We start from the raw sequence: 10,500 nt of genomic DNA, 5'->3' as shown, positions 1-10,500 counted from the left end.
GGTCAAGGGAGAAGAAGGGAACCAACATTTGCTGAATCCCTAATATACAGTTAATGAATCAGATAAATTCTCTCAATAATTGCTATCATACTTCCAGAAGGTAAGTACTACTACTAACATTTTATAGATTAGGGAACTAGGATGTAATGAGATTCAATACACTGCCAAAAAAATTGCTATTACGTAGCAGAGCTATGGCTTATTTCCAGATGTCTCTTGTCCCAATCTAGCCCATGCTACACCATTTGAAAATACTTTTGAGTACTTGTATTAACTTTGATTTCACTTGCGCTGCAAAAGTGGATCCCGTTTAAGTGAACAGATGAGAGCCAGCTAGTTTTATTCATTTTATTGTTCACATGCTCAGCCCAAACCAGCATCTGAAGAAACAAGACTTTTCTGCTTTGAGAAGTTTATGTTTATATAATGTCACAAAAAACAGTAAGATTCATTTAATTTAACTTTTAATTCTAATTATCAACAAAACAATTGTATGTCAATTTTAACTATAAAATACTTGGCTGCAGAATTCTCTTACAGTTCCACAGAGCATGGTACGGGGCTTTCAAGGATCAGAAACACCACCCCAGGGAGCCCACGCTCAATAGAATTTTTTTAAAGAGCTGACTTAGCCTGCTCATTCTAGACAAGTTTTGATCATTGGACAAATGGAATATTTTCAGTTAGCTCACTTTTACATTATTTATCTAAGAACTGACATTTCTCTGATCTACTTCAGCTTTTCCTTCAATCATCAGACACACATCCCTTTCTATCTCTTTACCCCCATGTTGTACTAATTCAGAGCAAAGCTGAGACCAACACCAAAATGCCAGAATTTTCTTTTCTGTTTCAAAATCTTTTTATAATCCATCTCCCTGGGCCACACCTACTGTTAAATTCTGTGATTTAAAAACTTTTTGTATTTTTACTTGAAACTCACCAAAAAAAGGTTTTTAAATTGCATTACTCAAAATATTTCCTTCTGTTTAGAAATGACAGCATGAAAGTCAAGAATCGGCATTCATTTCTATATCAATTAGATAATGGAGACCCTCAGTGTTCCCTCTTAAATATGAGAGGCTACAGAGGCCAGCACTTTTGAATACTAAGATCTTCTAAATATAGTTTTTATTGTTTTTTGAAGTATAGTTCTTCTTTGTTGACACATACATCCTTCAGTTGTCTCAATGATTCAACCCACTGGTGATCTCAAAAGTCATTTCAAATAACTAAGTCTTTGGACTTATCCACAGTTATTCTTTGCTGTGGTTGCTTAAAAGATCAGGAGCAACAACAGAAAACTCCTGTAAAACCCAAAGGCTAACATTTCTTTCAAGGTACCTCTCACATTGCCAAGTGTCACTTCCCTTATAATTTACCCTCTTGATTCATTGCTAACTTGATATGGCCATTACTGGATAGCTCATAAGGACATAAATCTCAGCTCTTGTCAAAAACAACCATTTCTAAGGAAATTAAACAAAAATTGGCTAAAAATTGAAGAGAATTCTCTCTTGAAAAACTGCTGCAGCATTGCACAAGAGTGAATTTTATGCACTTCTTGCTTAGAACTGCTCCCAAATTTCCCACTCCCAACTCTCTCTGTGAATACTGTAGCTTTATCAGTTTATGGCTGGTCACAAAAACCAGCAGCTTTGTCAACAGAGGTGGAGCAATTTATTTGACAAGAGGTAGAGTGACCCTTTGGTGTCTCAATGGAGAAGCAGCAGTTTAGATCCCATAGTTTTGTGTTTCAGGTCAAGACAAGCAGAAAAACAACTGGAAATTAATGTAGATATTCTGGAAACAAGAGCACCATGTAAGTTCTGAAATAAACACTTCATTTATGTTCACAGCTAACTTTAAATTTTATATGTATTAGGTACCTTTATTTATCAGATATTCTGATAAAAACTGAGAGTCATCAGAAACTTGAGAAATGGCTGCAACTTTGAATAAATTCCTCCATACACATACACACACATATACAGTTGAGTTGACAGAGAACAAAGGCCTTAGAAATACAATATGATAAACTGAGTGTGTCCCTCCCAAATTAATATGCTGAAGCTATCATCCCCAATGTGATGGTATTTGGAAGTGGGACCTTTCATAGGTAATTAGGTTTAGATGAGGCCATGAGGTGGAGCCCTCATAATGGGATTAGTACCACTATAAGTAGGGGAGACCAGAGTGCTCTCTCTCTCTCCCCACCAAGCCAGGGTACAATAAAGAAGGCTCCCAGCCTCCAGAACTGTGAGAAATAAATTTCTGTTATTTAAGCCACCCAGTCTATGGTATTTGTTATGTAAGCTCAAGCTGACCAAGACAGATGAGATTACATCTCATCGAAATCTTTCCAAACCACTGATTCACCACTAAAGACAGACACAGCTATCCCCCTCTGGGAACTAGGACTAAAAATAAAAATACAAGCATTAAAAAAAACCGAGCAGAGACATCAGTGACATAATATTTTGAGGGAGATAGACTGTACAATTTAAATCAGGCAAGGAGACAACTACTCTTATAAAAATAAAACAGAATCCAAAGCTGCTGAAATTATTCATTGTATTATCTAAAATGACCAATTGTCAATCCAAAATCATTAAACATGCAAAAAACTCCAAAAAGCATATACATACTTTCTTTCATTTCTTAATTTTCTTTAAACAACACATGATTGTTTAAAGCAAAGATTATAGCACCACATTGTAGGGTTTTTAACATATTTAGATGGAATATGTAAGACAGCACAAAGAAATAAGGACAAAATAGATTATGCTACACAAAGTTGCTATAATTAACCCAAATTAAGAGTACTAACCTAAAATAAACTATAAGTAAACAAAAAATACATATTGCAATCCTTGGATCAACCACTAAAATTTCTCAAAAAAAGAGTTAAAAATTCAAGAGGAAATAAAATGGTATACTAAAAATATTTAACACAAATGAAAACAGTAAGAGGAGTTAAAGAAATAGGAATAAGAAGTATACAAAACATATAGAAAAAAATGAAAAGTTGAGAAACATTATTACGAAAATTATTATAGTTATCTTGACTATAAATGTACTATACACTCTAAATAAAAGATAGATTACCATACTGAGCAAAAATATCAAGATAAAACAACAGGCTATCTAACAGAGAAGCAATTTAATTTCAGAGTTACAGGTAGGTGGAAAATAGAAAAAGAAAAGAAATACAATGCAATCAATAAGCAACCATAAGAACTTGGGTGGATGTATTAATATCAGACAAAATATACTTAAGACAACTATTTCTACATACAAAGAGAGATATTTCATAATGACAATAAGACAACAGAGCTCCCAAGTAATGTGATGAATATGACAAAATTTTAAGATAGAAAACCAGTAATAATAAGGGAAACTTACATTAATAACTAAGTTGACTGAATTGATCTATATAGTAAACTCCAAATAACAACATAGAATATACATTCTTTTCCAGTGCACCTAGAACAGTCTTCAGAATGCACCATATGATAAGATCTCACAAAAGCTTTCAGTAAATTTTTAAGGAGTCAAAATTAAATGAAGTATATTCTCTGAGCACAGTGGAATTAAGTTAGAAATCAGTAACAGCCAAATACAGAAATCAGAAATGTAAAAATTAAGCAGGATACCTCTAAGTATTCATGTGTCAAACAAGAAATTGCAAAGGGAATTTTAAATGAGGTTGGAAAAATTAAATGCAACTCTAAACACATGGTATACAGCCAAAGCAACATTTACAGGGAAACTTAGTTTAATGCTTATACTAAGAAAGAGAGAAAGAAAAGAAAGGAAAGAAAGGAAAGAAAGGAAGGAAGGAAGGAAGGAAGGAAGGAAGGAAGGAAGGAAGGAAGGAAGGAAGGAAAAAGAAAAGAAAAAAGGAAAAGAAAAGGAAAGGAAAGGAAAGGAAAGAAGGAAAGGAAGGAAGGAAAGGAAGGAAGAAAGGAAGAAAGAAAGGAAAAAAAGAAGAAAGAAAAGGAAAGGAAAAGAAAGAAAGAAAAAGAAGAAAGAAAAGACTAAAATCAGTAATCTATGTTAACTGTAAGAAATTATAAAAAGAATAGTTAATCAAATATAAAAAATAGAAAGTATTAAACAGTATAGAGAGACAGTTAAAGAAAACCAAAAAATCACAAAGCTGGTATTTTTACAAACTGATAAACATTTAATCACAGAAGAAAATTATCAAATTAATAATCAGAAATAAAAGAGAGGATGTTATTACTGATTCTACATGAATTAAAACCATAATGGAAACTTATGAATAGCTTTATGCCAACAAATATAACAGAAATGGATGAACTCTTGGAAAGATACAACAAAAACCCAAAATTGACTCAAGATAAATGCAAAATATAAATAGACATTTATCATCTAGCAGAATTAGATGAATATTCAGTATCTTACTACAAAGTCAAGTCCTAGCCCATAAGACTTCATGGTGAAATCTATTAAACACTTAAGAAAGAAGTAATATTATTCATATGCATGTTTTTTGTTTTGTGTCTTTTTTTTCCCAGAAAACAGAGAAGCAGAGAAAACTGCCCAACTCCTATTGGGGCAGCATTACTCAGATACCAAAGTCTGGTAAAATATTACAAAAAATGAAAACTGAAGAAAAAATTTCCTCATAAACATAGATGCAAAACCCCTCAACAAAATACTGGACAGCAAAATATAGCTATATGAAAAGGGGGTTACACATCACAAATAAGTGAGATTTATTCCAGGAATGGTATTTAGATTAACACTGATAAATAAATAAATACTTCACAAAGGATAAAGACAGGAACCATATGATAATCCTGACAGAGGTAGAGAAAGCATTTTACAAAAACTAACATCTGTTCATGATAAAAGCTTTCAGCATTAAGTAATAAAAGCAAAGTTTCTCTACCTGATGAAACTTGATTAAAAAAAAACCCAATAGCTAATATCATAGGTAGGTAAAAAATGTAATGTTTTAAGATTGGAATAAAGTAAAGATATCTGCTGTCACCATTTTTATCATAATTAAACACCACCGCCCATTCAATAAGGTAAGAAGAAAATTAAAGGACACAAGTTGGAAAGGAAGAATTAAAGCCGGCATTATTAGGAAATGACAAGATTTTGTACGTAGATAATCCTAAGAGATCCACAAAAAAGCCACTATGACTACAAAGCAAATTTAGCTATATGTCTGGATGCAGAAGCAATATATACTAATAAATTCAACTTCTGTATACTAAAATAAACAATCTGAAAATGAAATTAAAAAAACTTTCATTTACAGTAGTACAAAAAATATTTAGAAATATATTTTACAAAATAAATGTAAGATCTAAACACTTGTAACAACAAAATATTTTCAGATAAAATAAAAAGACCTAAATAGAGAGATATGGTATGTTAATGATTTAGAAGTCTAAATATTGCTAAAATAACAATTTTCCCTAAACTGACTTACAGATTCAAGCAACGTCTTTCACAATAAATAGATATTGTTTTTTAATAGATATCAAAATTATTCCCTAAGATTTATATGAAAATGCAAAGGATCTATAATAAGCAAATAAAAACAATTATAAAGAAGAACAAACCTGGAGGATTAACATTATTTGATTTCAAACATTATAAACCTACATAAATCAGGACGGTATAGTATTGTTATAAGTATACATACAGAGATCAATAGAATAGAAATTTCAGAAGTAGACCCTCGTATATATGGTCAACTGATTTTTAACAAAGGAATAATGGTACTTCAATGCGGAAAGGATGCTCTTTCCACAAATCAATGAAAACAATTAGATATCTAGAGGCAAAAATATTCAGCCCTCCCTCCATAATAAACAACAGTTAACTAAGGGGAACAAATATAAATGTAAAACTTAAAAACATACAGAAGAAAATGTAGGAGAAAAAATCTTTTTATGATTTGTGAGATTATGTAAAGATTTCTTCAATATGACACCAAAAAATTACTAACAAAAGAAGAACTCGAAAAATACAACATTATCTAAATTTAAAACTGTTCTTCAAAGACATTGTTATGAGAATAAAATGAGAAGCTCCAGATTAGAGGAGGGAATGAATGAAGGAAGGAAGGAAAGCAGACAGACAGATAGAAATACATAGATACAGATATATAGACTTTTACACAGAATATATTAAAAAATTCTTACAATTTAAAAATATGACAAACAACAAAAATAAGTGGACGCTGACCAATAAATGGGTAGATTGGTTGATACTTCATGAAAGAAGATACATGGATGGCAAATAAGCACATGAAAAGATGCTTAATATCACTGGTGATTAGTATAATGCAAATTAGAACCATGATGAGCTAATATAACACATCATCTACAACAGATAATGTAAAACAGATCGACAATATGGAGTAGTGGTGAGGATCTGGAACAAGTGTAATCTTCATACATGTCTAGTAGGAATTTAAAATGGTACAGCCATTTGTAAAACGCTTTGGAATATTTGGATAATGATTACCAGACATCTCAACAATTTCACTCCTAGAAATTCACCCAATACAAATGAATTCATAAATCTACAAAATTCTTGTATACAATGGTTACAGAAGCAGTATCCAGAATAGCCCCCAAATGGAAATAACCCAAATATCCATCCAATGCTGAACAAAGTATGACATGGAATATGATAAAATATGGAATACTACTTAGAATAAAAAACAAACTTTTGATACATGCACCAACATGAATGACTCACAAAATTATGCTAATTTTAAAAAGCAAGAGACAACAACACATTGTATGATTCCATTTACATGTGATTTCTAGAAAAGGCAACATCAGATCAATGCTTTTATTTGGAGCTCGCACTGGGAGAAGAGATTGTAAAGGGTTGGGAGGATGCTTTTTTGTGGCGGGTGACTTAAGTATTCTGAAACTGAGTTTGATTACAGTTGCACAACCTTATGAATATACTGAAACTCTGGATTGTAAACTTAAAATTGGTGATTTTTTTAGCTGAATGTAAATTATACTTCATTCATCTTGTAAAAAAAAAAGTTGAGGGGATAAAAAACAGTTGTTAGGCTATTTACATACACTATTTGGAATAATCATTTGATCTTACCAATCTTTCACATAAGAAGAAATAAAACTAGCAAAAGTGATGATATTTGGATGAGTTAATTTAGATTCTCTTACCTCATATGTGAACTTATGTTGACAGAAAAGATCAGCTCAATTAACTAAAATTACTTTGCATATAAAATAGATTCAGAGTCATTAATGCTTCCAAGTTACGTTTCTTTCTATGCGTCTTTCTTTTTCCATTACAGCTGCATTTCAGACTAAAAATAGAGACTGAGCTGAATTCTTTCCTCTAACGCCTTCCTTGGTTATTGCATCTGCCTCTGGGAAAAAATTAATATGAATCATACACCAAGAACAAACACCAAGGAATGCCTGAAAGAAAAATAAAGATGTTTTCCTAGAATCTGTATCTTTTTTAAAATGAAGACTTAAAACATTGTCTGTGAGAACAGAATTAAATCAAAAGCTGAACCTCCCGAAATGGAAGTTATTTTTAATAAGAAAAAGAATGACCACAAATAAAAACTCTCATCATCCGAGATTGCTTCTTTAAGCTCATTCCAAAAAACAAATTTAAGGTGCATGTCCATGCAATAAGTATATAAATTCCTGGTCAGTTTTCTCTACAAAAATGTAAATGTGTTTAAACCCAGCTTAATATAATATTGTTTGCCAAAGTTAGATCATTTATGTTTCAGCATCTGGAAACTATTGTGCCATTTGCAGGTTATGTTCTAAGTTTTTGTTCTCCAGTTTACTAAAAAGAAGACAGATTCACCTTAATATGTGAAATTAGTATTTTTCTGGCAACTTTATCTTGCAAATAATTTAACAGCCACAAAAAATACATCTACAATAACAAAAACATTTATTCATTATTTATAGGCTAACCCCTACATACATTATTACTCCTAATTTTCACATCAATTCTGTGAGGCAAGTGATAGGAACACCACAGTGAGTTTTCCTAGTGGAATCAAGGAGTAATTTCAGGATCAGAGGTAGCAGAAGATAAATGAAGATGATTTTCTTCTGGCAGATAGTTTAAAAAAGAAAAATAAATCATCTGCATTATTTATCCACATTTATAGCAACTGACTGTGATATCTGCACCCTAAATCAAGCACCAAATTTATATATATGGCAGGAAGACAAAAAGAAGAAACTCTCCAAATGTGCATTGGATCAAAATAAAAGGCAGTATTCCTGCCAACCTACAGCTCACCTAAAAGACATGGACCCTGTCACCATACACAGAAAACAAACTGGTTGATTAGAACATAGTGCATCCTGACAGTAGATAGCTTATCCAGTGTTAATCCCTGCCAAGAATCATCACTACCCTTCTCCACACTCCCACAACCCCACCCACAGCCTTATGCAATTTTCAAAGGCAGAGCTCCTCTAAACAAAAACTGACATTCATTGCAAGAGGTAAGAGATGTTTACTTTGGCTAAGAAAATACACTATAGTTACAGGTAACTGAGTTCTTCATCTGAGTCCTTCAAAAAGAAACACTAACAGAAAATCAAAGATGGACTGTATTTAAGAAGAGTCCAACTGTTGAAGAGCACCAAACCCACCTGAAGACAATTAAATACTGAAGCACTAATAAAAGACATTGAAGAGCATTCAAAACAATATAGAAGATATTTCTACAGGGATTACATTTCCCCAAAAATGATGTTATACAGAAAGGAAATAATCAGAGTTGCTGGAAATTAAATATAATTGCCAAAATGTAAGAACAAAAAGATGGCCAAATAATAATGGAAAACATGCCTCTAAGATTAAATTAGTAAGCACAAGGATCTAGTTAAGGAATCCTCCCAGAAACCAGTGAATATAAACAAAGACATAAAACCATTAAAGTATCTTTTAGAAACCTGAAGGCTAGATTTAGGGGCTCCACAATTTAGAAGCAATTCTAGAGAGAGAACAGAGGGCAGGAGGAAGAGGACATTTGAAAATAAGTGGTTTATGAAAATTACTCCAAGTCAAAGACAATTTGTTCAAGATTGAAGGCAATAAAATTTTCTACACTTGTGGTGAGCATTTTGTAATGCATAGAAACATTGAATCACAATGTTGTGCATGGGGAACTAACAGAATGTTATATGTCAATTATACCTCAAAAACAAACAAACTCTTAGAAAAAAGAGATCAGATTTGTGGTTACCAGAGGCAGGGGTGGGGAGAGAGAGAACTGGATGAAGATGGTCAAAAGGTACAAAAGGTACAAACTTCAGAGGGGGAGGGTATAGCTCAAGTGGTCGAGCTTTACCAACCCCATTTCCCTCAACCTCCAGCCCCTGGCAACCACTTTTCTACCCTCTGTTTCTAAAAGATTGACTTTTTTTTTTAGATTCCATATATAAGTAATTCCATGCCATGTATTTGCTTAGCATGCACGAGGACCTGGGTTCAATCCCCAATACCTTCTCTAAAAATAAACCTAATTACCTCTCCCAACCAAAATAAAAAGGGTACAAACTTCAGTTATAAGTAAGTACTAGGGATGTAATGTACAACATATTTAATATAATTAACACTGCTGTATGTTACATACGAAAGTTGAGAGTAAATCTTGTTCTCATAACAAGAAAAATTTTTTTCTTTTGTATCTATAAGGGATGATGGATGTTCACTAAATTTATTGTTCTAATCATTTGATGACATATGTATAAATCAAGTCATTGTGCTGTACACCTTCAACTTACACAGTGCTATGTGTCAATTATATCTAAGTAAAACTGGAAGAAAAAGAAAAGAACCCTCTGATGGAATTCTTCCTCATCTGTGGCTGGGGCTCACTGTGCCCTAACGTAGAACCTTCACCTTCTACTCCTTCAAGAGTTGCTCCCACAGTTCTGTTACCTCAGCAGGTGTCATGAGTGCTGGAGACCTTGAAACCTCAGGATTCCTAAATCTAGTTAACTGCTCAGGTGGGCGGCTATCCTGGGCTGACTGGTAGTGCCTTTTGGAAATTGGTTGTATTCTCATTGAGAGTAGTGGAGGGAAAAATGGTTTTCAAATGATAAAATAGAAATATAGTTTTTATGCTTAAAATACTGGATATTTAGCTTGGATTTGCTATCAGAAGTTTTATGAGCTACATAATGTCTTAGAAAGCATCCTGGAACATTATTGCTTAATTTTTTAATTAAAATGACTGTGTCCTTTTCCATTACCACCAAAATGTACAAGATTTCAATTGCTTCACCAAAACTTTGTATTGTCTGTTTTTTAAATATCGTATTGTTTTAAAAATTTAGGCATTCTAGTAGGTTTTAGTCATATTTTATTATGATATTAATTTGAATTTTACATATGATTACTGATGGGCATCTTGTCATGTACTTTTATGCCATTAGGTACATATTATTTGGTCACTTATTTGTGTGAAAATTTCCC

The sequence above is a fragment of the Camelus ferus genome, chromosome 5, assembly GCF_009834535.1.
Source record: "Camelus ferus isolate YT-003-E chromosome 5, BCGSAC_Cfer_1.0, whole genome shotgun sequence".
NCBI classification, from domain to species: domain Eukaryota; kingdom Metazoa; phylum Chordata; class Mammalia; order Artiodactyla; family Camelidae; genus Camelus; species Camelus ferus.
This window is presented reverse-complemented; position numbering follows the sequence as displayed.